The 27,743-nt window shown below is 41.6% G+C and overlaps 1 long non-coding RNA gene across 1 annotated transcript in view; it reads left to right on the top strand.

The window, feature by feature from the left end:
- Positions 1-23,339, top strand: part of LOC128119377 (uncharacterized) — a 130,975-nt gene extending 107,636 nt beyond the window's left edge. Inside the window, exon 4 of the long non-coding RNA XR_008221521.1 lies at positions 23,062-23,339. This is a non-coding gene — a long non-coding RNA (uncharacterized LOC128119377). The remainder of the gene's footprint in view (positions 1-23,061) is intronic.
- The last annotated feature ends 4,404 nt before the right edge of the window (positions 23,340-27,743 follow it).

The following is a 27,743-nucleotide window of genomic DNA, read 5'->3' as shown; positions in this document are numbered from 1 at the left end:
GTTTCCAAGGACTAGTCAGAAGTTAGGGATAGAAAAAAAAAACGCTAAGTGGCATATTCTCCCTACCCATCCTTCTTGTATCTCACTCCTCTAAAGAATACTGACATCACTAACAAAAGCCATATGCTGTCAAGAGGATAAAGCATGCCAAGTTGCTCAGGCAGAAGTATGTTCACTATACGCTTGGCTAGAGTGGTTGAAAGCCAGATACAAGTTGTTATTTTGAATATTATTAATCCATTAGAGATTTTAGTATGAAAAGGCTAAAAACGTCCAACAATAGATTCTTTGATGAAATTCTTAAAAGGGGTAAGGAAAAGGAAAAATTTTAAAAGATTAAATAGTCCTCTTTATGCAACAGGCAATTAAGGAGATATAAGATTGGGAAAGAAAAATCATCTCTTGAAGTTAGAGTGATGGGGATTCCAGCTTCCAGAAGCTACGTGTTAGTTTCACCTGCCATGGGTGGTACTGCTAGAATTTTATCTTAAAAGTGATATGGCTGCAGCACTCTTAGTCAAAGCAGCAGCTCTGAGCTAGCCTTACTGCTACATTTAGCAGTCCTGTATTTACCTCCTCATACTGCATATGATTTTTGTGTCCTTGGGACTAAAATTCCTCCTCTTAACCTCTTAGATGTGCTTCTGTAGCTTGGGTAGACTTGTGCCCTCCCATGTGTCTTTTGTAATGGAGAAACAGTTGTTGACCAGGAACAACTGGGGTCAAAAGTCCCCATCTTAGTAGAATTGGAACAGACCTCAGAAATCATGCGCTCCACAGTCCTACAGAGCAGAAGATGAAGTGCTGATAATTACTGAAGCTGGGTGAGAGAAACAGGGGGTTTACTCTAATACCCTCACTAAGCTCCGTGTATTGGAAAACATTCATAATAGAGAGAGCAGAGAGGAAGAAAGATAACATGGAAAAAATAGGCTAAAAAGGCTTCCTGTCTTACGGAGAAGAATGACTAAAAATTTGCCCTCAGGTGAAGGGCAAAGAGTAGACATCTAGTAGGATCAGAATCCATCTGTGCTGCATGAGCAGGCTGTTTGGAGCCCACTGCCTATGATGGGACACTTTGCACAGCCTTGAGGCAGGGAGAGGGGCTTGGACCTGCCTCTACTAAATACACCTCCCCATGGGAGGCCTTACCTTCTTGTAGGAGGGAATGGGGGGGGGGTTGGATTGGGAAACGGAGGTTGGAGGAAAGGGGTATCTTTGATTAGTATGTAAAATGAATAAAAAATTGTTAATAAAAAAGGAAAATCCAAAGAAAATCTTATTAATAATAAAAGAGTGGCCATCACTGGATGGGAGGGCAATCTGCCTGTGGTACCTGTCACCCCATTATTCTCCAGGGTTGAATCTGATCTGGCAAAGGCAAATGCCACCTCCCTCCATCACTACTCTCTGTGCATAAGAGGTTGGCCTTCACCAATGGAGAAGAACCAGTCTTCGTGTTCCTTGGCTAGAGTCTCCAAACTCTCACGAGCAGCCACAACAAAGGCACTGCAGTGTCTGTCTGCAACCTGTATACTAACTCTACCTTCAACATGGGTCTCTCTCTTTTGCTGAAATCACCCCCACAGAGTCCCTCAGCTCTTAGGAATAAGCAGCTACTTTTGAGAAGTTCCATCAGAAGAGTCTGCATATAGCCAGGGGCAAAAGTTCAGATGTCAAGTCACAAGGTCCACCTTGTCCATCTGGTACAGCCAGAAAGGCAAAACCACACATATGCCTCCTGTCTGCACAGCTGCTCTGGCCACAGCCATACAGAGTCAGGTTGCATGGATTCCATTTGCCAGCGTTTCTTGAAAACCTTTCATTACTCACTAAATCCAGAGATGCGTGTCAGCTTGTCATATGTTAAGGTTTTCAGATGCTGAGCTCAGGTGGGATTGTTGGGGCCTTAGGACATTTGACTCATTGAGCAGGCATGGTTGACTACTGTGAAAAGCTAAAATGAAGAAGGACCTACTCACAGGCTAGCCCAGGCTCACTTGTTGTCTCTGCTGCTGAGTGTGGCCACACACTGGCTAAAAATCCACTAAGAGTATTCATGGTATCCCTCAGAGGCAGGCTTCTTTTCACCAGATAACCAAGTATACACACTAGGCACCAAAAAGCATGCTGTGTACTGATGGGAAGTTGTAAATGGGCTCTAGCCAGGTCAGATGAAGGACATGACACCTCCATGTACTTCTAGTAGGAATCGTATGATGACGACTAAAGAATGAGAAACAAACCCAGCCTTTGGGTTGAGTCTTGTGGAGAAGTAGAAGCTCACCACGCACAAAATAAGAGGCAGGAAAAGGGGGCAATATGAGCACAGCCCCAGGCCACACACTGCTGTGAAATGTGCCTTCCTTCTCCACTATGAGAGTCAATGCACCACAATGTACCTCCAGTGACGTTCCAAGCTTGGTGAGGTGATGCTAACATCAGTTGCATGTGGTCCTTACAAAGATGGGCTCAACGTGAAGCTTGCTCACCACTCTAACCAGAGTTTCCCCTGCACAGGCTGCATGCAGGGCAGGAAACAGAAAGGGCCCGACTCCTGCTCCAGACACCAGCAGACCCCTCAAGTATTCCAAGATAGGAATTTGAATGGCTAGAAACAGAAGGGCAAGGTAAGCCTCAGACCTAGAGTAAAACAGTAAATTATGGCTCTGATAGCCCTTTCTTATCTCTATGGATTCTCTTAGATCCTTGCTTTCTTCCCAGCTTCCTAACAGCCCTCCCTGTAAACACAGACTCATCTGCCATGCCAGTACCCACAGCCATCTATACTCTGGTTTACTTTTCCCAGCAATGTCTCAAATTGTGTCTTGGCCCCCAAGTTTTCCATGCCTTCAACTAAAATAAATTGGCCTTAGCAGTAAAAGGAAAAGAACCAAAGTAGCCCTGCTCTTAGTGAGGTGAGAAAAACTGAAATGTTCTCAACTCTTCTCGAGGATATTTATGATCTCCTTCAGTTTTACTGTTTAACTCCAAGCATACTGGGTGGTATTTCTGTCTTTGGGAGTGGATGGCTTCATCCTAATGATCGTCACAGTCTCCAAGCAGAGCACAGGCCTCTGTCCTCATTGGAGGATGTCCCTACAGACAGCTAATGTACAGCATTCCTAATGCTTTCTAACACACACCTATCCAGAGAGGAGGCAGAACCTGCTATTGAATTTACCCTACTAGTTTATGGTGAGCCCTGAATACTTGGGGCCAGTCTTTCTTCAAGAAAGGCTAACAAGGCCTCATGTGCCCAAGGTGTCCCACTCCTTTCCCCAAACCTGGAGTCCAGAGTGTCCTTCCAGGGAGGCATGGAAGCCCAGATCCTTTGGACAAACATCTTACCTTAGACACACCTACCTTGCTAAAGTCCCTTGTTCCTTCCCCAGGGTACCAGACATTACATAGATACCCAGGGTAATTTCTCTTATAAGGAGAGTCTGGTAGATATCCAATCTAGACTTTCTAGTAAACCTTGGGTCCACAGGACCCCATCAGGGGTATGCTGAATCCCCCATCTTCCTCTCTGGATGGGCCTCCTCGGAAGAGGCTATCTTATAGGAGATATAGCAAGAGGCCTTCCTCAAAGCCATGGCTTGAAGCTCCACCTAATAGTTAGCCCATATCCAGGAGTCCCTGCGGTATTATCCATGGGCGTGTGGGACCCAATGCTCAACCTCCTGCAAGCAGAGTTAAGCCAGAGCCCTGGTTGCCTCCCTCCTGAAAAGGACAGTTTCAAAGGACACTATGACCAAACTCCTGACAACGTGGGAGGATCAGCCTGGGACATCTTTCCCTCAATATATCTCCACTCTCAGCAAACTAGACAAAAGTCCTCTCCAGGGACGATGGGCCTCTTATCAGCCACAGAGACCTGAAGGAAAGCTCAGCTGTTTTGCAGGCTCGTTTGTTTATTTTTTGTACAGTCACCCTGATAGCCCCCACTGGGCTCGCTTTCCCTCCTTGTAAACAACTGGCTGTAATTAAACGTTTTCTGTTGAGGGGGAAAAAAGTCCATATAACCTTGGAGAGTCCATAAAACATGGCCCCACTGCTATGACTTCAAAAAGCTCGTGGTCCCTTTGTCAGGCCCTTGACAAGGTCAGTGCGTGTCATCGCTATCTTCCTCTGAAGGCCTCTGGCTCGCCTCACATCTGGTCTCTGTCTAATCTTGCAGGAGCATGGAGGTGGTCTTGGCAGCTCAGCACGTATCATGGTCCCTTAACTGCTTCCTGCCCAGATCATCCAGCCATCCAGGCCTAGATTCCTTTCCCCTTCTGATTTTGCAAAAGCTTTCAAGTTTTGTCTCTCCTGACTTTTTCGTGCTCTGACTCCGGCACATTTTGGACCTCTAACTGGATGACCTCAAAGACTCCCTAAAGAGAATTAAGTAACTTTTTTTCCTATTCTGAAAGAGGTAAAAAAAGATTAAGGTAACTGTGCAGAAAAAAATATAATACATACATATATATATATACACACACATACAAACAGAATCTATGTCTGTTAAAATTATTCATTTTAATGAGTTAAGAATATTCTATTAGCCTTTAGTTGTGTGGATGTACATTGGTGGTTGGAATCATAATGTCCTTTTTCTAAGTTGTGGTGAAGAGTTTAAAGTGACTGGTATAGTGTGGAATCCACTGGTAGCTTTCTACCAATATGACCATGAGCACATCCATTTGCTTCTCTAAGTCTGTTTGCTCATACATGCCTTATTTCCCTCGCTGTGTGGAGAGGCCCTCAATCAGCTCACACATGTAAGCTGCATTCCAAAGCTTTGTATTTCAAACAGTCACAATCCATCCACAGAAAAGATCAGGCTCCATAGAGGACCCTCAGGTATGACACTAGATGGCCAGTGGGAGGCAGCCTCAAGCCCAGGCTAGGTTTCAGGCTCTTAGGCCTCCAGAGCTTCATTTATGCAACAAATGTTTATCACATGACTACTGTGTATATCAAGCATTGCTGCTGATGTTCTAGTAGAGGAAGGCAAATTGATAATAGAGCATGTGATATGTGAACCTCTAGAGCAAGTATGCCATATAGGCTAGTGAACCTGTTGAGTATGTTACCTAATATACAATACAGAGTTGTTTGTTTCTACTCCAGAAAGGTTTAGTGGCTAAAAATAGTAGAAGTGTATTGTCTGATTATGGTGCTTTGGTGAAAAGCTACACAGGTATCTATTTTGCAGAGGATATCATCAGAGTGCTTTCTCCCTATAGGATTTATGGGACAATCAATCCTCATAATCACCCAGTTATGTCAGCAACAGTTTTGATAAAATATAGGCTCCAAATTAACAAGAAGGCCCTTGTAGTCTAGAAGAGAAGTACACATATGGAATGTATTACCTGAACTAGCTGTAAAAGCCAAAATATAAACAAGTTCAAGGCAGGTTTAGATAACAAGTAGTTGGGCAATAAATATATAAAGGCACTAAATATTTTAAGAGACATTATATAAACTATTGTAAGGTCTTATGAGGTTGTGGGTACCCTCAGTACTTCTGTACAGAGCTCTCTCCTAGCTCATCATGGTCAATGTTATATGTGGCTTTATGACTGAAATCCCACATCTCAAGGTTTGGCGAATACTGTTAGCAGCCAAATTCATATCAGCAAACCATGGCAATGGGTTCTAGACCACCTGGTAGAAAAAACAGTCAATGAATGGGGTGGGCTCAGGCTTGGCATTAACACATCAATTAACACTTCTACAGCTCACTTCCCTCTTTGTAGAACCTAGCAATCTCAATGAATTTTGAGGTTCCACTTAGTGTGGAAGAAAAAACAAATCCAGAAAACTAGTTTGTCACAAGATCACAACACTAAATGAAGAGGACCCAGGAGCTATCACAATGCTTTATGAGGGAACAATGTGATTGTATCTGACCTCAATCTCAGATCTGGCCTCCAGGCTTATCTGTGAAGAGTTGAATCTGTCAGTACATTGAAAGTGAAGCCACATCTCCACGGTAGTATACACTGACCACATCATTAGGGGTTAGAATCTAAAAGGGAAAAGTATTTATTAAAAGTGTACAAAGTGTATTCTCCCAATATCTAGACCCATGGTCTTCAATCTTCCTAATGCTGTGACCCTTTGATATAATTCTTACGGTTCTTTGGGAATTTCATGTCATGCCCCCTAATTCTGTTCATTTACCAGTCCCCCGATATCTGCCCTTCACCCTTGCAGTGTCTGCCCCCCAAAAGAAAATTAAAAAAAAACTAAACCAATTAAAACCAAACAAACAACAAAATAAAATCTCTTCGCCTCTCCATCTTCCCGCCTCTCCAATATTTCTTCCTTTGACTTAGTGGCATTGGGAGCTACAGTGTGTCATGAAGTATATACCCTTTTTTCAAATTAGCCTTACTTGAAAATGTTCATTGCAATGAGTCATCTATCTGGTTCAAGACCTCTGATTTCTGGTACAGTATCATCACTGGACACTCACTGAAACTCCTGTCAGATATCCCACGGCTGCCCCAAGTCATGGAGATCCTGCAGGTATCCATTCCACAGGACCAGTCCCTTCTCACACACTAGCAGGGCATGGATGAGGTCGATGTTGGGGTGGGCCGACCCAAAGCCCTGGATGTGGGCCTGGGTGGTAGCTGAGCTAGTCAGTCTGGGCTACTGGGTCCAACTCCCCCAGACAAGGGGCAGAGCCAGCCTTCCTACACGCCATGCCATTAGGTTGCTCGACCTCCAAAGAGCTCGCAACCGCAGGTTGAGAGCCATTGCTCTAGAATAAAGTGCATCAGACATGTCACATGGACCAGCTCTGGGCAATGCTCTTGTGTAAATAGCATCACTGGGTAGCGACATACCTGCTCCTGTGCTGCTCTGCAGTGGAGACTTTTGCCATCTCAACAGAGATGCTATGGCCGCAATGCCTGAAAAGACTGAGGCATAATCATGTGCTTTACAGAAAGGTTCCCCAATTCTGAATGAGCTTATTTTTGTCAGCACAACTAGGACATGGTCTCCTTGAAGGAACAGAACAAGGTCGCTAATGAACACAGGGACAGACTAGGTGGGCTCCAGCAAATGATGTTACATGGTTTCCAGCTAAGAAAGCTTAGAGTTATCTTTTACAGGAAGAATTTTTGCCCGGGTGGTTTAACATTGAAATTCACTGAATAACGCCCACCCACCCACATACACATTGCCAACACTTTTCCATTTCTAGCTTATTTTTGAGCCTCTGTTGCTTAGTAATTTTCAACAGATAAGTGCTTATGTTGCTTGAATAAAATGGGTCATCTTTCCTCCTTGTGGAGAACCCATCAGAACATATGAATGTTACATAGATATTACACCTAAGCCATGAAATGTGCTCTAGCTGTGAACTCACAATTCTCTCGAAGGGTATTGCTCCGTGCAGTGCACAGTGACTTCTGACAGTGTTCTCTGGTATCACACCGTTGATAGATCTAAATGTTTTGTTTTTTTTTTTTCTCTTTTCCCTAAGTCTGCCTTCTGCTCTAGGTTGAAGCTCAGTTTTAGAATACTTTCTAATATACACCAATGGCTCAGTCCACAGCACCATAGTTTTTTACTTACAACTTCTATCTTGAAACTTTTCCTTAGTACATAGGTATACTACATTTCTTTTTTAATTAAACACAGATTTTTTCATACAATATAATCTAATAGGGTTTTCCCTTCCTCTATTCTTCCCGGTTCATCACCGCCTCCCCTCCCATCCCATCCACATCTACACATTTTCTGTCTCTCATCAGCAAATAAACTTACATCAATGGGATAATAATAAAATAATAATAGTAATAGAGGAATGATGGGAAGAAACCCCAGGTCCAAAGGCACAGAAAGTATTTTCAACAAAATCATAGAATAAAATTCCCCCAACCTAAAGAAGGAAGTGCCTATCAAAGTACAAGAAGCTTACAGAACACCAAATAGACTGGATTAGGAAAGAAATTCCCACATGGCACATAACAATCAAAACACTAAATGCATAGAACGAAAAAAGAATATTGAAAGCTGCAAGGGGAAAAGACCAAACTACATACAAAGGCAGACTTATTAGAATAACACAACTTCTCAATGAAGATTCTAAAAGTCTGAAGTATCTGGACAAATGATCTGCAGACTCTAAGACACCACGGATGTGAGACCTGACTACTATACCGAGCAAAACTTTAAACCACAATAGAAGAGAAAATAAATCATTCCATGATAAAAAACAAATTTAATCAGTAACTATCTACAAATCCAGCCTTACTGAAGGCACTAGAAGGAAAACTTCCACCAGAGGAGGCTAACCACATTCAAACCAACCCACAAGGAATAAATAATATCAGACCAGCAAATTAAAAGGAGCAAAGGAGCAGAGATAGGTAGGGGGACTCAATACCATAACGACAACCATAACTGGAATCAACAAAGACTGCTAATTGACAACTGTAAACATCAATAGTCTCAATTCCCCAATCAAAAGACACAGCCTGACAGAATGGATGTGAAAACAGGATCCATCCTTCAGTTGCATCTAAGAAATCCATCTTAATATCAAGTATAGGCAACACCTCAGAGTAAAGGATGGAAAAAGATTCTCCAAGCAAGTGGACCTAAAACGCAAGCCAGTGTGGCCATTTTAATGTCTGACAAAATAGACTTCAAGCCAAAATTAGTCCAAAGAGATAGGAAGGGAAAGATTCTACATACTTATCAAAGGAAAAAATCCACCAGAGGATATTGAAATTTATATTACCTTTTACCACATACAGGGGCACCCAAGTCCATAAAAGAAACACCACTATAGCTTAAATCATATATTGGCCCAGACCAAAAAAAACTAAACAGAGAAACACTGGAGCCAACTGACATCATAAACCAAATGGGCCTAACAGATACTTACATAACACTTCACCCAAACGCACAAGAATCTACCTTCTTCTCGGCAGGGCATGGAACTTTCTCCAAAATTGACCCTATACTTACTTGGACACCAAGCAAGTCTCAACATATGCAAAAAAAAAAAAAAATTGAAACAACTCCTTGCATCCTATCTGACCATGACAGATTAAGGCTGGATATCAACAATAGAAACAAAGCTTACAAACTCATGGAAACGGAACAACTCACTACTGAATGAAAAATGGGTCAAAACGGACATTATGAAAGAAATTAAAAGCTTTTTAGAACTGAATGAAAATGAATACACAACATATCAAAACTTACGGGACACGATGAAGACTATTTTAAGAAGCACTAAGCACCTACATTAAAAAAAAATTGGAGAGCTCTCATACTAGTAACTTAACATCACACCTGAAAAGCTCCAAGAGAAAAAGAAGTAATCATACCCAAGAGGAATAGATGTCAAAAAATAATCAGACTTTGGGCTGCAATCAATAAAGAAACAACCACCAAAAAAATTATGAAGAATCAATGAAACAAAGATTTGGTTCTTTGAGAAAATCAATAAGATTGACACTCTTAGCCAAATTAGCTAAAAGGCATAGAGAGAAGATCCAAATTAACAACATTAGAAATAAAAAGGGGGACATAACAACAGACACCAAGAAAATCCTGAGGATCACAAGGACATGCTTTAAAAACGTATACTCCACCAAATGGACAAATCTAAAAGAAACGGATAATTTTCTCAATATAGCCCACCTACCAACGTTAAATCAAGATCAAATAAGCAATTTAAACAGACCTATAGCCCCAAGTGAAAAAGATGCAATAATTGAAAGCTCCTAACAAAAAAATGTCCAAGGCCACGAGTTTTTCACAGAATTCTACCAGATTTCAGAGAGTTAATGTCAATACTCCTCAAATTATTTCACAAAATAGAATCACAAGAATCTTTGCCCAATTCTTTTAATGGGGCTGCAGTTACCATGATACCATATATATATATATTTGATTCAACAAATGAGAATGACAATTTCCCTTATGAATATAGATGCAAAAATTCTCAATAAAATATTCACAAACCAAATCCAAGGACATATCAAAAAGATCATCCATCATGATCAAGTAGGCTTCATGCCAGAGATGCAGGGATAGTTCAATATACATAAATTGATAAATAAAATCCACCATATAAAAAGACTGAAAGACAAAAACCACATGATCATCTCACTAGATGGAGAAAGGGCCTTTGACAAAATCCAACCCCCTTTCATGATAAAAAGTCCTGGAGAGATTAGGAATACAAGGGACATATCTCAACACAACAAAGGCAATTGACAGCAAGCCCATAGCCAGCAGAAACTTAAATGGAAAGAAACTCAGAGCATTCCCACTAAATTCAGAAACAAGACAAGGCTGTCCACTCTTCCCATGCCTATTCCATATTGCACTTTAATTCTTCGTTAGAGCAATAACACACTACCTTTCTTAAAGTTGGAGTTTTATTGCCATGCTTTTTCTCTATGAAGTATTGGCTTGGCATCTCGTGGTTGTATTTGCTCCTCATAAAGACTCACAGGTAACTCAACAGTGTGGGTGAGGAAGAGAGAGGAGAGGAAGGAGGAAGAATAGGTAGAGGGGTAGGGAGAGGGGGAGGAGGAGGAGGTAACTACAGCTTGCTTGTTTTAATTCTTACCCTTATATCTAAATAAGTAAATTCTTATATATTGAATTATGACTCCGCCCCATAAGAAGAATACACTGAAATTAGCTGGGGCTGGGCAGTTATCACACAATAAAACAATTTAAAACACTACCAAGTACAGTGGATCAAAAGCCTATAGTATCAGCACCTGGGAGGTCAAGGCAGGAGAATCGCAAGTCTGAGGAATACAAGGTGAACCCCCCGACCAGCATAGGCTGTAGTGTGAGACCTTGGCTCAACATAGAAACTCCTCAAAAGTTTTAAAGTAAAAGGGAAATGGGTTTGTAGCTGTGTGGTAGAATAGTTTACTAATCTGAAGATTAATCATTATAATAATTAAATAGTTTTGTCCTTTATTTTATTAATGTAACACATATTTATTGATTTGAATACCTCTACCCTAACATCCCAGGAAATAAGCCCAGTTGATCATGGTGATTGTCCTTTTTATATACTGTTAAATTCCATTTGTAGGTTTTTTGTTGAGAATTTCTATATTTATGTACATTACAGGATATTGCCCTGTAATTTTTTTCCCTACAGTTTGTCCTGATTAGGGTATGAGGTTAATGTTGACCTCGTGACCTGAGTTTGCAAATATTGTTCCTTTTCTTTATTTGGAAGGATTCTACAGCTATCAATATTGGAGTTGGGGGAGATGGCTCAGAGGCAAGTGCTTGGTGGGCAAGCATAAGGATCCAGGTTCTATCACAGCACTCAGGTGAGAAGCCAGATGTCTATAATCCAAGTCCTAGAGAGGCAGAGGCAGGAGGATCGCTGTTGCTCCCTGGCTGACCAGCTTGGCCAAATCTGTGAGCTCCTGGTTCAGTAAGAGACCTTATCTTATAAAAACCAAAGTAGATAGCAGTTAAGGAAGACATTCAAAAGCAACCCTGATCCCCTGACACGTGTACAGTCATGCAAGCACACAAAGAAATACTAATATTAACTCTTCTTTAAATGTCTGAGAGACCTCATTAGAAAAGTCATTAGGCAGTGTCTTTGATGGAAGTTTATTCTTTTAATTATCTTTTAAAAACTCCCTTTAAGAGTCTAGGGACATAACTCAGTGGGTTAGAACGTTTGCTCAGCAAGCAAAAGGATCCGAGTTCAAATATCTAGCAGCCACATAAACAGCTGGACACAGCTGCCTGTGCCTCTAATCCCAGCATTATGGATGAAGAGAGGCAGGCCCCAAGAGCTCACCTGTCAGCCAGCCTAGCCAGCCCCTGATGAGCTTCTGATATAGTTAGTGACTCCTCTTAAAGCAACAGCACAGAGAATAATAGAGGAAGACATCATCCTGCGCTGGCTTCTGTATGCAAGTCTAACACACACACACACACCATTTACAGGTTGGGGAGTTTGCTAAGTAATATGCTTGCCTTGTAAGCATAAGTAAGTACCTGACATTGATCCCCCAGAACACATGTTTAAAAACAACAACAACAAAACAAAAACAAAACAAAACAAAACAAAAAAAAAACAGCCAGGTATGGTGGCACATTCCTATAATCCCAGCACTGGAAAGGCAGAGACTGGAGATCCTAGGCCTTGCTTAGTAGGCCAGTCTAGTTACCTTGGCAAGCTCCGTATCTAATAGTAGGCCTTTCTCGAAAATAAAGTTGAGAGTGACTAATGTACACAGCCAACTTTGACTGTGACCTCTGGCCTCCATGTGAAGAACACATGAACATGCAAACAAAACATTTGAAATTTTCTTTTAAGACAGATAGAGTGGTGATGACATCTTTCTGTTTTGGTGTGGGAGGGTATCTTTCCCTGTTTCTGAAGCACAGGGTGTGATCACAAAGTCTTCTGGCTAATTTTTTTTTCAACACTCCATGTACATCACCTCATTCTTTTCCTGAACTGCAACATTTTCCTGAGAAATTACTGGTTCCTTGCTATCTCAGGAGTCTTATTTTTTCTGATTTTGCAATTCTATCTTTTTCAATTCATCTTTTCACATATTTTACAGTGATTTACTCTCTCTCTCTCCTCTCTCTTTCTGTTTGTTTGTCTGTCTGTTTGATGAAATCTCTTGGTGTCACCCAGACTGGTCTCAAGATCCTAGGTTGAAGTCATCTTCCTGACTCAGCCTCCCAAGTAGGTGCACAATATTGCACCCAGATTCATCATTTCCTTATGTAAGATTTTTAACCTTTTCTCTTCATTACTCTGGATTCTGTAATGTGAACTTAACCTCTCATGTGTTGTGTCCTGTGAATCCAATAGGCTCTCCTCTCTTTCTTGTGACTGAATAGTTTCCAATAAACATCTGCATTCATGGTTGTTTTTGTCTGCTTGATCAGTTCTGTTGTTGATTCTGTTTTTACTTTTTATTTTGTTCAACGTATCTTATGGAGGAAGGATGGCTTACTGGAAAATTATGGCATTCCTTTGGTGTGTCCCTTTTCCTTGGTTTTCACATTTCTTGTTCTGTGTTGCTATCTATGAATTTAATGGATCCATTCCTGCTTCTAGACTATACGACCTGGTTTGGATAAGGAAAAGACCTTGGTAGTTCATGTTAGGGCACCAGATATGTAGAGTGTGGCAGTTCTTGCCCTAGGCTGGGGCAACTCTATGGTGATATTTTATTTGTGCTGAAATGTGATTGTATTTGTATGTTAATAAATAAAAGTGCCTGGGGGTCAGAGCTAATAACAAGCCATTTAGCAGAGAAGTCTGGCAGTGGTAGCACACACCCTTAATCCCGATCACATGACAGGCAGATCTCTGTGTGTTCAAGGATACAGCTAGCAGGAGACACATGCCTTTAATCTCAATACCAACCATAGAGACCTGGAGGTCTGTATAGACAGGCAGTGACGAGGAGGTCATGTGGTTGGGTTTACAACCAATGAGAAGGCAGAAACAGAAAGTCAATAAAAAGACAGACACACAGGAAGTAGGTCTCTTTCTCAGGGGAAGGACAGCAGCGGGTGATAAGAAGGCAGTTTTTAGTCTCAGCTCTTAGCTACTGTTCTGACCTCTTGGGCTTTTAACTCTGCATTTGACTCTGTGTTTCTTATTTAATAAAACATTTAGAATTACATCTACACAACTCTATAAATTTCAAGCATATCTGTCGGCTGAATATTGAAGTGGCAAAGGGTTTTGTGGTCCTCAGCAGCCAAGGGAGTGGGGGATGCAGTGGTAACTAGGGTAGCTGGAATCTTTGGTGGTAAAGGATGCTGGGGTCCTTCTGGTTTATTTTTCTTCCAATGTGGAACCCTTGGATCCCAGTTTTCCCTTCTTGTGCTGGCTAATTTTATGTTAACTTGACACAAACTATAATCATCTAAGAGGAGGAAACCTCAACTGAGAAAATGCCTCCACAAGATCAGGCCATAACTCAGCCTGTATGACATTTTCTTAATTAGTGATTGATGGGGGAGGGATAGCCCATCATAGGTGCTACTATCCCTGGGTTGGTGATCCTGGGTTCTGTAAAAAAAAAAAACAGGCTGAGCAAGTCACAGGGAGCAAGCCAGTAAGCAACACTCCTTCCTGGCCTCTGCATCAGCTCCTACCTCCAGGTTCCTGCCCTGTTTGAGTTTCTGTTCTAGCTTCCTTCGGTGAGGGACTACAATATGGAAGTGTAAGCCAAATAAACCCTTTCCTCTCCAACTTCTTATGGTCATGATGTTTCATCGAAGCAATAGAAATCCTAAGACACTCTTGATGAGAGGTAGATGCTTGTCTTTATGGAAGCAGAAGTTCTGATATGTGACTGTCATGATGCAGATGTAGATCTGGGATCCAGATCATCAGCACATGTGACTGATCACAGATCAGAGGCTATGATGGCAGAGGCACTGATGCTTGAGTGACAGTATGTTGGAGATGGGAGTGGAGCACCTATAGTGCTGGAGGCTGGAGGGAAGGACACACACAAATATGGACAATCTCCAGGGTTCAGAGCAGTAGCTAACTCACCATGATGACAGAGATAGTATGTGGAGTGCAGGTATGTCCAGAAAAAAACCAAAGATCCTTGCTCAAGATATGGTCTAGCCCAAAGCAGCATGGGTCTGGAATTTATGTGGTACCATTATATACAGTGAAACCACCAAGCCAAGAACTAAGTTGAGCTAGACAAGCTGCTGTCATGTGTGGTGGTATTGTGTTCCCCGAAATATTGTGCACGCTAATAAACTTATCTGGGGTAACAGAACAGCCACAAAATTAAATATAGAGGACAGGCAGTGGTAGCACACGCCTTTAATCCTAACATTCCAGAAGCAGAGATATACCTGGATCTCTGTGTGTTCAAGGATACAGCCAAGCATGGTGACTCACGCCTTTAATCCCAGGGATTGATGGCAGAAAGCAGAAAGGTATATAAGGCATGAGGACCAGAAACTAGAAGCTTTTGGCTGGTTAAGCATTCAGGCTTTCGAGCAGCAGTTCAGCTGAGAGCCATTGGGATGAGGACACAGAAGCTTCCAGTCTGAGGAAACAGAATCAGCTGAGGAACTGGCAAGGTGAGGTAGCTGTGGCTTGTTCTGCTTCTCTGATCTTCCAGCATTCACCCTAATAACTGGCCTCAGGTTTGATTTTATTAATAAGACCTTTTAACAATTCATGCTACAGTCATGAGCTGTCAGCTTATCTCAGAAGTCTAAGGCACAGACACTTTATGGGGCATCTTCAAAGCTGAAAACTTAAACTTTCCTGTTTAGAGGTAAGGTCTTTGCAGTATGCTTAGATTAGACAAGGTCATCAAGGTAGAGCCCAGGATTGGCTATGGTGGCTTCAGAAGAAGAGTCGGGGACATCAGCAAAGATGCACACATGGGTTCCCTGTCTGTCTTCTTGAGATTTCTTTACCATCTTGAGATGCTACTAACCAGAAAGCCATCATAAGATGAGGCCCCTTGACCTTGAACCTCCAGAACTATGAGCTTGGGTTTTTTAAAACTTACACTGTGGCATTAAGACTCATCTGTGACATTGTGTTAATAGCAACAGAAATTGGTCTAATGCATTTTGGAATCTCGGACTCTTCTTGCCATGTTTGCTCAATGTCATGGATTAAATAAGTATGGCTGTTTCTGGCCTCTGTTCAGGGTGTTTCTCCCAGCAGTCATCCATCAGTGCTACATCATCCTGATTACTATGGATGTCATCTTGATTGCTATAGATAGCATGAGTTCTCCATCTTCCTTCTTTTTCAAATTTGTTTTGGCTATTCCAGATCCATCAAATCTATAAGCAAATTTTTGAATCAGCATGTCAGTTTCGGTGACAATTCCTCTGCTGAATTTTGACTGGGGTTGCTCTGAATACATACATCAATGTGTGTAGAATTGACATTGTAACAATCAAATCATTCAATGAACTTATGAACTTCCAATGAACTATGACTTGAGGTCTTTCAATAAACCCCTGAACATGACTTTTTTTTAACTCTTCATATGATTCTTCCTTAATTTCTTTCAGTAATGTTCCACAGTTCTCAGCAAGAATTGTCCTATGTCCTTTGTCAAGTGTGCTCAAAGGATGCTGTTATTTTTAGGTGCTCTTACAAACAGAATTTTCTATTCTAGTTTTCCGATATTTAGCACTAGCATACAAAACAAAATTGAAGGATTAAGTTTCACATTAATCTTCACAGTTGCACTGATTCCTTTAGAATTTTCTACACAGAGTCTCAGGCCATCTATAAGTAGAATTCAGTTTTCTTCCTTTACTTCTGATGTGATTGTGGTTTCACTCGTTTCTTCCTTCTTTCATTGTTACACGGTTAGTTTTTGCTATTGTTTACAAGGGATGGTTGGATAGCCCCCAGTATATGAAAATCTTTGTATGGAATGACAGAAAGAAGAGAAAATGAGCATAGAAAATCCGTAAGACCAAGTAGGGGCATCTGAACTTTTTGAATAGAGGTTTGCATTGGCTTTTAAAGGAAACTTCTTAAGGGACATAGCAGACATCTCAAACTGTTGCAAGTTGGTAGCAAATGGAATAAAGAAAATCAAGACATGGTGAACGGACAGGTTTATAGTTAGGAGGCAGCAAAGGTCAGCTGCAGCCTGTTTTGCTGTTACTCTTGCTTTCTAGATCATTCACGTGGAAGTGCCTTAGAGCCAGTTTTAAGGAAAGACAAATGTATTAGAAATATGAAGAAACTGTTGTTTTAGCTGGAAAATATTGTAGATGTCAGAACTTTTGGTGATTGTTCAAGTAGATAGATGAATGTCAGTCAGTTATGGGAAAATGTCACTCAAATCCTCAAGCATCTTCTCCGAGCCCAGCTCTGTTTCTGGACTCTTGTCTCTTGTTCCTTCTTGTTCTAAAGAAAACTCTGATGTTTTTGGTGTTAGAGCTTCCACACAGGTTGTCCTATTCCAAGTGGTCAGCCCTGGGCACATGTACAATACAAGCAAGGATAAATGAACTCAGTAAGTTGTGTGTGTGTGTGTGTGTGTGTGTGTGTGTGTGTGTGTGTGTGTGTGTGTGTGTATACACACACACACACACATATATATACACATACAACAACAATTAAAGAATATGAATTTGCGAGGGATGGAGCATGGGAGGAGTTGTATCAGGGTGGGAAGGGTGGAAGTGATATATAGTGCTTACGTATAAAGTTACCCAAAGCGATTAAGAAAAGAAATATACAATAAATAATTAGAGAGTGAATTTGAACTTCAATCTGAGTTTGAGGTAAAGATGTTTGTCACTACACTCTTTTGATTGTCTTATATCACTGATTGTTTCATAGGTGATGTAGGTACTGATTTATCACTGACTCTGTGATGCTAATTTGCATATTCCTTGTATATGGGGGCATAGTCATCATCATATTCCCTACCCCAGGGTAGAGCATGGCTAACAGTAAGTATTCAATGGTCAGATTGATTTAAATATCAATACAACCATGTTTACATTTATTTTATGTATTCATTCACACAAAGAGGTTTTTTTCAGTAGTTGAGCACATAGGTCTGGAATGGGTGTTGGCTAAATAAGCAGTTTATTTGAGACAGGGATACAACCTGAGGGAAAAGAAGAAGTAACAGCAACCTGGTCTCGAGAAGCCAGCGAAGGCTCCCTGCGGGAAAGAGAATTTGATGTTGTGAGTGGAGATATGAGTGAAGGCTTGTGCAACAGGAATGAAGAAGTCATCCCAGATGAAGGTTCAGTCCTATGCAAGACTAGGATTGAACAAAGAATGATACAAGCAAGAAAACGTACATAGCTCAACACAATTAGGAGATGGAATGTGATGCAGAGGATGCAAAAGATGGCTATTGTGAAAGGATTGTGTTCTGTTAAGACTTTATCCTTAATAAAGATAGTTAAGGAGAGTATGTAATTAGCTGATGGTGGGATCCGATTATTAATTTAGAAAGTGCTTCCTGGCTTCGATGTGGGAAGTAACTGAAGGGATATAGGACATCATTTGGGAGCTTACTGCTGATTCCTGGCTAAAAATAATGATGAGCTGCTCTACAGAGGGTAGGATTGGTGGGAAAAATAATAGAATTTCGGGCCCGATTAATTTGAGGGATAATAGAGAAAATTGCTAACGGTGAGTCTTGGTTTGGGGGGCTTGAGGAAAAGGACAATCAGCAAAGTCAAAGAATGCTCTCTTGAAGGCAGGTGCAGGATTAGCTTGAAGAGGACTTGGGGGTGAGTTGCTTCTTAGGCATTTAAAGCCTATACTCATCATCATCCTTATTCCACCATTATCAGTCACCACCCCCTGCTGTTTCTTTAGAGCATCATCATTTTCAGAGTCATATTCATCACTGATTTCTTCTCCCGATCCAGCCCTCCAGTTGGCAAGTACATCTATATTTGAGACAGTGTCTTGCTGTATAACCCAGGCTTGCCTGGAGCTTAGGACCCGGAGTGCTGGAATTACAGACATACGCCCCTATGCCTGACTCAGCAAGGCCTTTTCCCCTAACGGTATCTCTTGATTCATCTTGTTCTTCCATTTGCTCAGTTGTAACTCTATTGTGTAGCTTCCCATCCTTACGTGTCTAAACTCCTCCCCAGCGAGCAGTTCCCTTACTTTCCTCTTTACCTATAGTTTGCATGCAATGTTTCTGGCACACAAAATGGCAGTGGCTTTCTTTAAACATTTCTACCCTCCTGCCTCTCTCCGTCCACACGTGTTCATGCCCTCTTCTCCAGTCAAATGAGTGGCATCACTCTGTCCTTGTGCCATATGTATTTCCAACGCAGGGAAGCTTTGCTGATATTCTTATCATCTCATCACTTATCACTTCATCCTCCTCTCCTCAGTTCAGATGCTAGTTGCTATGAACTTTCCACAGCTACCTTCATCAATCAAGACATCTCTCTAGTCCAGAGATCCCCTGGGATATAATACCGTTTTGACTCGCTTTCTTGTTTTCTCTGTGTTTTATCTACATATCCAAGTAGTAGGCTTTTTAAAGCTGAGACAAGAGGCTACTTCCCAAGCTTGTGATACACATGCAGAATGAGGAAAGTAGATTGGGATCAGCTCACAGTTCATGGTGGCATTTCTTCTGGCTATAGGAGGATACTGGCTGTACCAATCTGGGTATTTGGGTATTTGTTTATTGCATCTGGGACATCCTCCTGGGCTATAACAACCACTGTATCAGGTACCAAGGTCACGTCCTGCTTCCTACCCTCACACATCATTGTTCTTCATCATGCTGACAAGGCTGAGAGAGCCTTCTATATTAGGCAGGCATGCTACAAGCCATTTGTCCTACAGGAACCTGGAGGAAGCCCTTGTTTCCAGCCTGACAGCTCCCATCCTCTTGGTTATTTTCCCTTTGCAACACAGCCTGACTTTTCTGTAAATTAGCACACTTCTTTATAGAAGCCATACCTTCATACCAAGGTTTATTTCAAGTCCTGTGTATTTCTGGCAACAAATCTCTTCATTATTCTTCCTACCTCAGCAAGGACTAGCTGTCTGCCCTATATTAGTGCAGTTCCCAGGGTGGATGTGCATGCTAAGGAAGAGATGGAGCATCCGAGAGTGACCCTCAACAGAACAAAAGGAGTTCATGCTGAAGGTAACCTGTGGTCCTATAGTCTTTCACAAAAGAGGACTTTCTTCTGCATTTAGGTGATCGTGCCCTCTATTATTTGCTGCTTCCTGCACAGCCCCAAATGCTCTCTCCTAAGAAGGATGCTTTATATAGACAGCACCACCAGGACATCTTTGCCTAGCATTCCTTATGACTCTAGGGTATAGTGGGGCACAGGCAAGAGACCAGAATGGGAAGAGGAAGGGGCTCAGGGATTCTGCTCCTACTGTCTTGCTGCCTTCTAGCTGCTGTAACAGAGTTGACCCTCTATAGCAAAAGCCACCCCCTCCATCACTCCAGTTCTCTGCCTGGCCACTCTTTCCAAGGTCAGTAATAATAACAGGCTCTACTTTTGCTACTCCAGAGCACTTAGGCATCCCTTGATGATCTCTTCGCCCTGGTCATTGAACTCCCTTTGTTAAGTTTTTCAGCGTGCCCTCTGTCTGCTACATGGATTCCAGTTAATGCAATGCCCATTCAGAGAGAGCCCAGACTTAACTTACCTCTTCAATGACAGAAGTGGGTTCCCATGGCTCTCCTCCCCATAGTACTATACAAGATAAATGACTACCACAAAATCACTTTATAACCCTAGATTACAAAAGATAAAAAGGAGCCAGACACAGTACTTGCGTGTTATTTTTGAAAATCCATGCTTCCAGACATGAACCCTGTTACTGCAGGTGTTCTGAATTTTTTTTTTAATATGTGCTTTGAGCTTGACCCTTCTCACAGGGTTCCCAATTAACAATGAAGGATTGAGACCATGTTATCTTATTCCCAGCGTGGAAGTACACTGGATAGACTATGCCTGACTAAATCACTGGGAAATGACTCTGACCTTACACCTGTAGGATGCCACCTGAAATCTTTCTTTGTGCCTCAGCCAGGTTGTCACTAGTGGATGTGACAAGTGTTCCATGAGGATTTCCGCTCCAGTACCGCCGTTCTCAGGGTAACTTGGAGATACTTACAGTCCTTCCTTCCTTCTGCTCGACAAGGACAGTTTTCATGTTCTGAACGGGTCAAGCTATTAGTCACCAGATTGCATCAGAGAGAAACTTTAAAACAGGAGCCTGAGTAGAGTTCACCGTTCTTTGGAGGCCTTGGGTGAACTGGGTTTTAATATTTCGGTCTTCATAGATCATGGCCCTGAAAGAAATTTCCAGGCTATTTCTAAGCGATCGTAGCTGCCAGTCTGAAAATCCACACTCGGCTCCTTCCTTCTTCACGATTCCCCCCAATGAAAACAGTCAGTCTTTCTCTCAAAGTGCACTAGAGCAGCCTCTCGGGGAAGGATGTTTTTCATCCAAATGTTAAGGTTCCAGGGTCCAGAAGGGCCAGCAAATGCAAACCTGAAATGAATGTCTCTGAAGCAGAAGCCCAGCCCTGGTCCTGTCACACATGCATAAAACAAATGGCCCAGTGGAAGCATCACGTAAATCACTCAGTAGAAAGTGCCAAAAATTTCACTGCATTCCTTCCTGAATTCAAAACCCAAATAGCCTAGCGCTCTAAACCCTCACCTAGAAACCAGGGAGGGAAAACGAGCTGTGAATAACTATGGGGGAAGTGTGAGGGGTGGTGGGACCTGAAGGGACCACCTGCTAATCTACATTCACACCGTATTTTGTATCCAGCTATGAATCAAAATTCTCGAGCTCAGTTTATGGCTTTGAAAGGCCCTAAAGTCTTGTTACCATCCTCACTGTTAGTTACCAGTAATAAAGCCAAAACTTGTACGAGCTTTTATGCTTCTTAAAGGATGTTGATCTACCTGGGTTCTATCTGATTTGGGGGAATCAGTGTAGATGGGTTTCAGGTGCCAGATATATGGGTTGTATAGTACATTACAAGCTTTGGTTTCTTGAGTCACTGTATGCCTAGGGGGAAGAGAAATGTCATGTCTTATATGTCTAAGGAAAACCACTTCGACACATTTTTAAGTAAATATGCTCTTTTCCAAAAACATAGGTTTGTTTTTTTTAAAAAAAAAAAAAAAAACTCTTCAGAACAACCCTTATTGGTGTTTACAAGAAATCATTTTTGTAGGGGGGACAAACAGCCTGCCCTCTTAGGTGTAGGAAGTAAGCTGAGTTAGATCTGAAGCACTCCTAATGATTGGGAAGAAAGATGGGTTTCCTTCCAAGGGTCCAGCTATAACAGCAGCACTATGCAATAGATCGTGTGTGTATAGCATCTTATCTTGTACCGAAATGTAAGGTTTAGTTCAGTATTTTATGTTTCAGAGTTTTATGACTGTTATGACAAAGTGTCACAAGCTGGTTGGCTTCAGACAGTAGAAATTGATGGTGTCACGGTTCTGGAGAGCAGAAATATAAAATCAGGATGACAGCAGGGAAGAAACACAGTGGCATCAACAGGGTGGCAGAATCAGGAGACGCCAATCTTCATCTCTCTCCAGAAAACAAAAGGCAGCTGTCTGCAAACAAATATGGCCTTGGGAGGGTCCATTAAAAAAAAAAAAAGGCAACACAAAGTGAGCAAACTCCCAAATAGCCACATACAAAGGATTGCTGGGGAGATGCTAACATGTCTGGGGATGGCTAGGAACAAAGAGGTTATCAGCCACAGAGAGGGTGCCACCATGGTCCCCAGTGGTTTGCTTCCGAGGCAGATAATATCATCATCTTTTGCCAATGATGTCATAAAATGCATCCTTGCCACCAACCTCAGTGAGAAAGATGCTGATGCATAAGTTCCAGGAAGGTGCTACCAGAGCAATACCCTGGGATGGGATCTCCACACCTCCTCCCAAATCTGTATGTGTTCTAGATGCTGCAGCTGTAACCCGGTAGCATGTGCTGTTACTCCAGGGCCCAGACCCACAGTTGCTCTGCATGTGCCCACGTACCACACTCTGGATTTGAGAACTTCTTCTGTAGGCAGTTTGTGGAGTCCTGGTTGCTCGAGGCACACCGTTTTGCGGGTCTTAGCTTTGAAACTGCCCTATAAGTGCCTGTGCCTTAGACTTCTGAGATGACAGTCATCTTATTGTGGGGTGTAAAAGTTTACACCCCATAATAGAGATTAAATGTCAACATGAGATTCAGGGAGAAAATGTCACATTCAAACCATGGCATGAAATGATTTTTGATAGCCACGTATTTTTAAAAGAATATCTTTCAGTGTCTCGAAATACATAGAACGACCATCTCAGAATTATCATAGACTAAATACAAGTATAAGTAATAAAATTTCTAGAGGAAAACGAGGATGAAAATTCTATTATTAGGTTTTAGCAAGGCTTCTGAAATAGAACACACACACACACACACACACACACACACACACACACACACACACACACAATGCCTTATAAAGGAAATTACCAATTTACCAAAATTATATTTTTTTCCTTTCTAAGAGACTGATTGTGAAGCATGAACAGACAGCCCATGAAGTGTAAAAAGGTGTTCACAATGGATATACTCAACAAAGGACTCGCATTCAGAATATATAAGGAAGCAAACAACCCAGCTGGGCATGGTGTGGTGCCTGCCGAGAACTCCAGCACTTGGGAGGGAAAGACAGGTCATCCTTAGTTCTATGGTGAGTTTGAGAGCAGCGTGAACTATGTGACACCCTGTCTCCAATATACCACCAAAGGAAAGGCGGGAGGACGAGAAGGAGAGAGAATCCAATCAAAACAGACAATCAACTCAAACAGACACCTCAACAGTGAAGGTAAGTGATGGCCTAGAAATACATGAAGCACGTTGTTCATCAGCAAAGTGGGAATTAAAACTATAATGATAAGCCAGTGACTATCCATTATTGTGACCATAATTAAAATGATGGGAATTACAAAATGTTAATGAGGCTGTTAGGCAACAGGAGCCCTGCTGGAAAGGAAGATGGCATCATCACTTAGAAGAGAAGCTCTTGGTTTCTTAAAAAGTTAAAAACATATGAACCAGACATTCCATTCTAAGTGTTTATACAAGGGAAACAGAAACATATGTTCATGCAATGACTTGTACACAAATATTTATATTAGCTTCATGCACAATAACAGAACCTGGAAATACTCCATAGCAGTTTTATGCACAATTAGCAAAAATTGGAAGTAGACCAGATGCTCCAACAGGTAATAGATAAATAGTGGAATATTATTAGACAAAAAAAAAAAGAAACAAACTTCTAGCATATAGAACAAAATGAACTACCACCAAGATCATTTTGTGTTTTGTCCAAGAAGCCTGTAGTGAAGACTGCGGTCCCGTTTCTATAAAACCCAGTCACTACGATAAGGTTCTAACAGGAAAGCTGTTCTGTGATTCAAAGCAAAGGCGCCAATGGCAATAGAGAGGAGTCAAGAAAATATAAACCCCCGGGGGGTTAAAAATAGTCTTTATTTTGCTGTAGCAGTGATCTCATAGACATATGCAGAGCTGTGCATATTCAGTGAACGCAGCAAATTACTCGCCAGTAATACTTCACTGAAGCTGATTTTTTTTTTTTTGGTTTTTCGAGACAGGGTTTCTCTGCGTAGCTTTGCGCCTTTCCTGGGACTCACGTGGTAGCCCATGCTGGCCTCGAACTCACAGAGATCCGCCTGGCTCTGCCTCCCGAGTGCTGGGATTAAAGGCGTGAGCCACCACCGCCCGGCTGAAGCTGATTTTGAAACGAACTAACCAACTGTTGTGAGTTCACAAACTAATCTCTGGAATTTGGACCCAAGGTTTTCTAAATAACACAAATTCCCTTCCCCGGGCTCATGTAAGGGGAGATCTATCCCTGTTTTCCCTTCCCTCCCCTCCCCTAACCTCCTCCTCCTCCTCTCCCCTCCTCTTCTCCCCTTCCCCTTCCCTTCCACATCACATGCCACCCTCCCCTTCCTTTCCCTCCCTTCCAAGTCCCAGGCCACCTGCTGTTCTAAGCTTCAAACAATGGCAGGCAAAAAAGAACTTCAAACTAGTGCCTCATCCCCAGGTTTTGCTACAGCAGCAAGCCTCTGTATCTGGGCTCTCTGTGTCTTTTCTCTCAAAGCAGCCTAAGATAGCTGATCTTCATTAGTTACTTGACTGGATTTGGAAGCCCACAGAGCAGTGAGGCATACCTCTGGTATGTCTGGGACAGCATGTCTACAGAGGGGTGACTGAGACCAGAAGACCCCCGCCCCCTGATGTAGGCAGCATTACTTCATGGGCTGAGGCCCACATGGAAGGAGAGGGCAAGGACATCAGCATTCCCCTTCACTCTGCTTTCTTGTCGGTCAACTGCTCTCCTCTGCCTCGAGCTCCTCCACCATGATATACTTCCAATGATCAAGTTAAGTAACCATGCATTGAACCCTCTGAAATGGTGAGCAAAATAAATCTATATTCCTTTGTTTCTGTCAGTTGTATTGTCAAAATGAGGCAAAAGTAACTGTCCCAGAGCGCTGTATGTAGAAGAGCTTTACTAAGAGCCAGAGAAGGACAAGTATTAATAACCATGTAACTGATTTTGTTCAGTTGGTTTTCTGAAAGGGTGTATTACATCGCCCAGGCTGCTCTCCCATCATCTCCACCTCCCACATACTGGGGTCATAGGTGTGTATTGCCTTCCTCATTTCCTTAAATTTAATGACTTTTCTCTTGGTGAAGAATCCTGATGCTATAATTTCTTATGATCCTAAAGTCAATCACAGTAAGTTTTCCTGATTCCCTAAAGGTTCTTTCAGCAACCAGAAAATTTTCTATCAACACAATTTATATACCCAGTGGTATTTTGACCAGGGTATGTTCTAGGGTTTGAGTTCTGCTGCTCTTAAGTCTCATCCATGTTGGCTGACTCAGAGAAAGGGCACCTCAGTGGGATTAATCTCTACCTCTCACTGAAGGGTAGTAGGTATTGTTTATAAATTAAAGCACTGGGAAATTTAAATGTTATTGAATATAATTCTAGCATATTTAATTCCTACCAGTTCTCCTGTTTAAGATGTGTAATGAGAAAGTCTCCAGATAATATTGTCAGGTTTTCTAGAAGCATTACAAATCAGAAGCTGCCTGCATAGCTATATAAAATTAAAAATGGTTTCATTATATATACATACATAAAATTCCATTAGGGAACACTGTGAGATGTTTGCATTATATGGATAATGTATGATCCAGAAATGCACAGAAGATATCAGAGAAAAACCCTGAATAGAAATGATACAAGCACAGATCAAATTCTTAACCAGGTATACTCTGAGTATACATGGAGTTTATATGATGGTGGATGCCAATAATCCCAACACCCAGGAGGTACAGGCAGAAGGTTCAAGAGTTCAAGGCCAATACTGACCATAAAGTGAGTTTGAGGCCAGCTTGAGCTATATGAGACTCTACCTCAGGAAAGCAAAACGGAACATGGAGAGTGAGACACAAGAATTAAAATTTAAAGAAGACCATTGATGCAGAAAGAGTTGAGTTAGCAAAGCCTTTTACCATAATTCTCAAGAGATTTAATATGGCTTACTTTATGCTACACAGAAAAAGTAAGCTAGTTGTCTACAAAGCCCTTATTATAATAGGAAAGCCAGCCCTATGGTTTCCATTTCTTAAATGGCAGAGATTTGCTCCCAATATATAAAAGAGCAAAGAGAATGATTCACACACCATTTGAGAAACTTGGTGATAAAGAGGTCGGAAAGTAAGAGCAAAAGATACTTTTGGAAGAATAGTGAGGTATTGAATGGGCTCAAGGGATATGACCTAGCAGTCAAGACATGTTGGACTGAATGATCCTCACAGTCCTTTCACATAGGATTCCTGGTTATGTTTTGAATGGACAGACTAAGGACTTCTATAAGGATGTCTAACAAACTGGTCTATATCAGCTGTTTATGCTAAAAATTCATTTGGAATCTGTATGTGTCTTTACAAGAGCAACCCTGGAGTGGTCATTGAAAATCTTTCCATGTTTCCAAGATTTTGAGTTAACCTCTTCCTGGCTTCACAAGGCAGGAAGGAAACTGTCCCTTCAGTTCCACATACCAACATGACCCCTTCACTAACCAGACAGGGAGCCTAATTTCTACATTCTCAAGGATCTATGCCTCAGACCAGAGGGACTTTCCTCCCAAGAGAAATCCTAGGAAACTCATGACCAGACTGAATTATCTGCCTTCACTCGCCACCAATGGCAAGGACTGGCAGGCCTGCCCTGTGGCTGCCTGGTTTGTGATTGTAGGAAACGCTAGAGAGTTTGGGTGATTTGGTGGTACCCTGCCCAGCTCTGAATTCACACAGAATTTGTCACAGCCAAGATGTGGGGAACAGCAGAAATCCTGGGAGTGGTAAACAGATCTCCCAGCCAAAGAATCATCACTGAGAGTTTTCCTCTGAGTCAGGTAAGATTTTAAAATACATTTTTTCTGAGTAAAGGTTAGTTTAAAATTACATTCCTGGAGGGGTGTGCTGAGCTTTTTAAACACTCTTGTAATCTGAAGCTATCTCTTTGGGGGTAACAAAACTGAAATCTAAGCTCTTAGCCTCAGATTTTTTAATTTAAAGACCAACAGCATACTTTTTAAATATCCCCTGTAATTATTGGTCCTATTGAAAAACACATTTCTCACAGGCTCTTTGCACATCATTAACTGTGGAAAAAATACAGACCTTTTTTTTTTAAGTGAGCAAGATTTTTAAAGGCCTTCACCCTGACTGGTAACTTACAGAACAAGTGGCTGAGACCTTGTGGTTATTTGGACATTTATGAGTGAAAATAAAGAATGGAAACATCAGTATTTGTTCTGATTTCTTTCATTTCTGGTGGCATTTCCCATCCTATGTCACAATTTGCAGTTCTGTTTCATTCTGTTGTCTAAAAGCATATTTACAGTTTTTAACCAACAAGCATTGAATATATAATGATACGTAATTTTTGAACACATGATCAAGTGACTTATCTACCATAAACTAACAAATTAGAATTAAAACACACATCTAGAAAGAGAATTTTCATGCAGCATTTTTTAAATCCTAGTGTTCACCTTTAAATCCTTTCTTCCACGCTTTTTTCTAGAGCTGACTGAAGTCCATCACTCTGATTTCTTCTTCATCCTCTGAGTTGGAC

This window comes from Peromyscus californicus, unplaced genomic scaffold (genome assembly GCF_007827085.1).
Source record: "Peromyscus californicus insignis strain IS unplaced genomic scaffold, ASM782708v3 Scaffold_23__1_contigs__length_62951481, whole genome shotgun sequence".
Lineage (NCBI taxonomy): Eukaryota > Metazoa > Chordata > Mammalia > Rodentia > Cricetidae > Peromyscus > Peromyscus californicus.
Note: the sequence above shows the minus strand (reverse complement) of the source record. Positions and strands in the feature narration are given on the sequence as shown.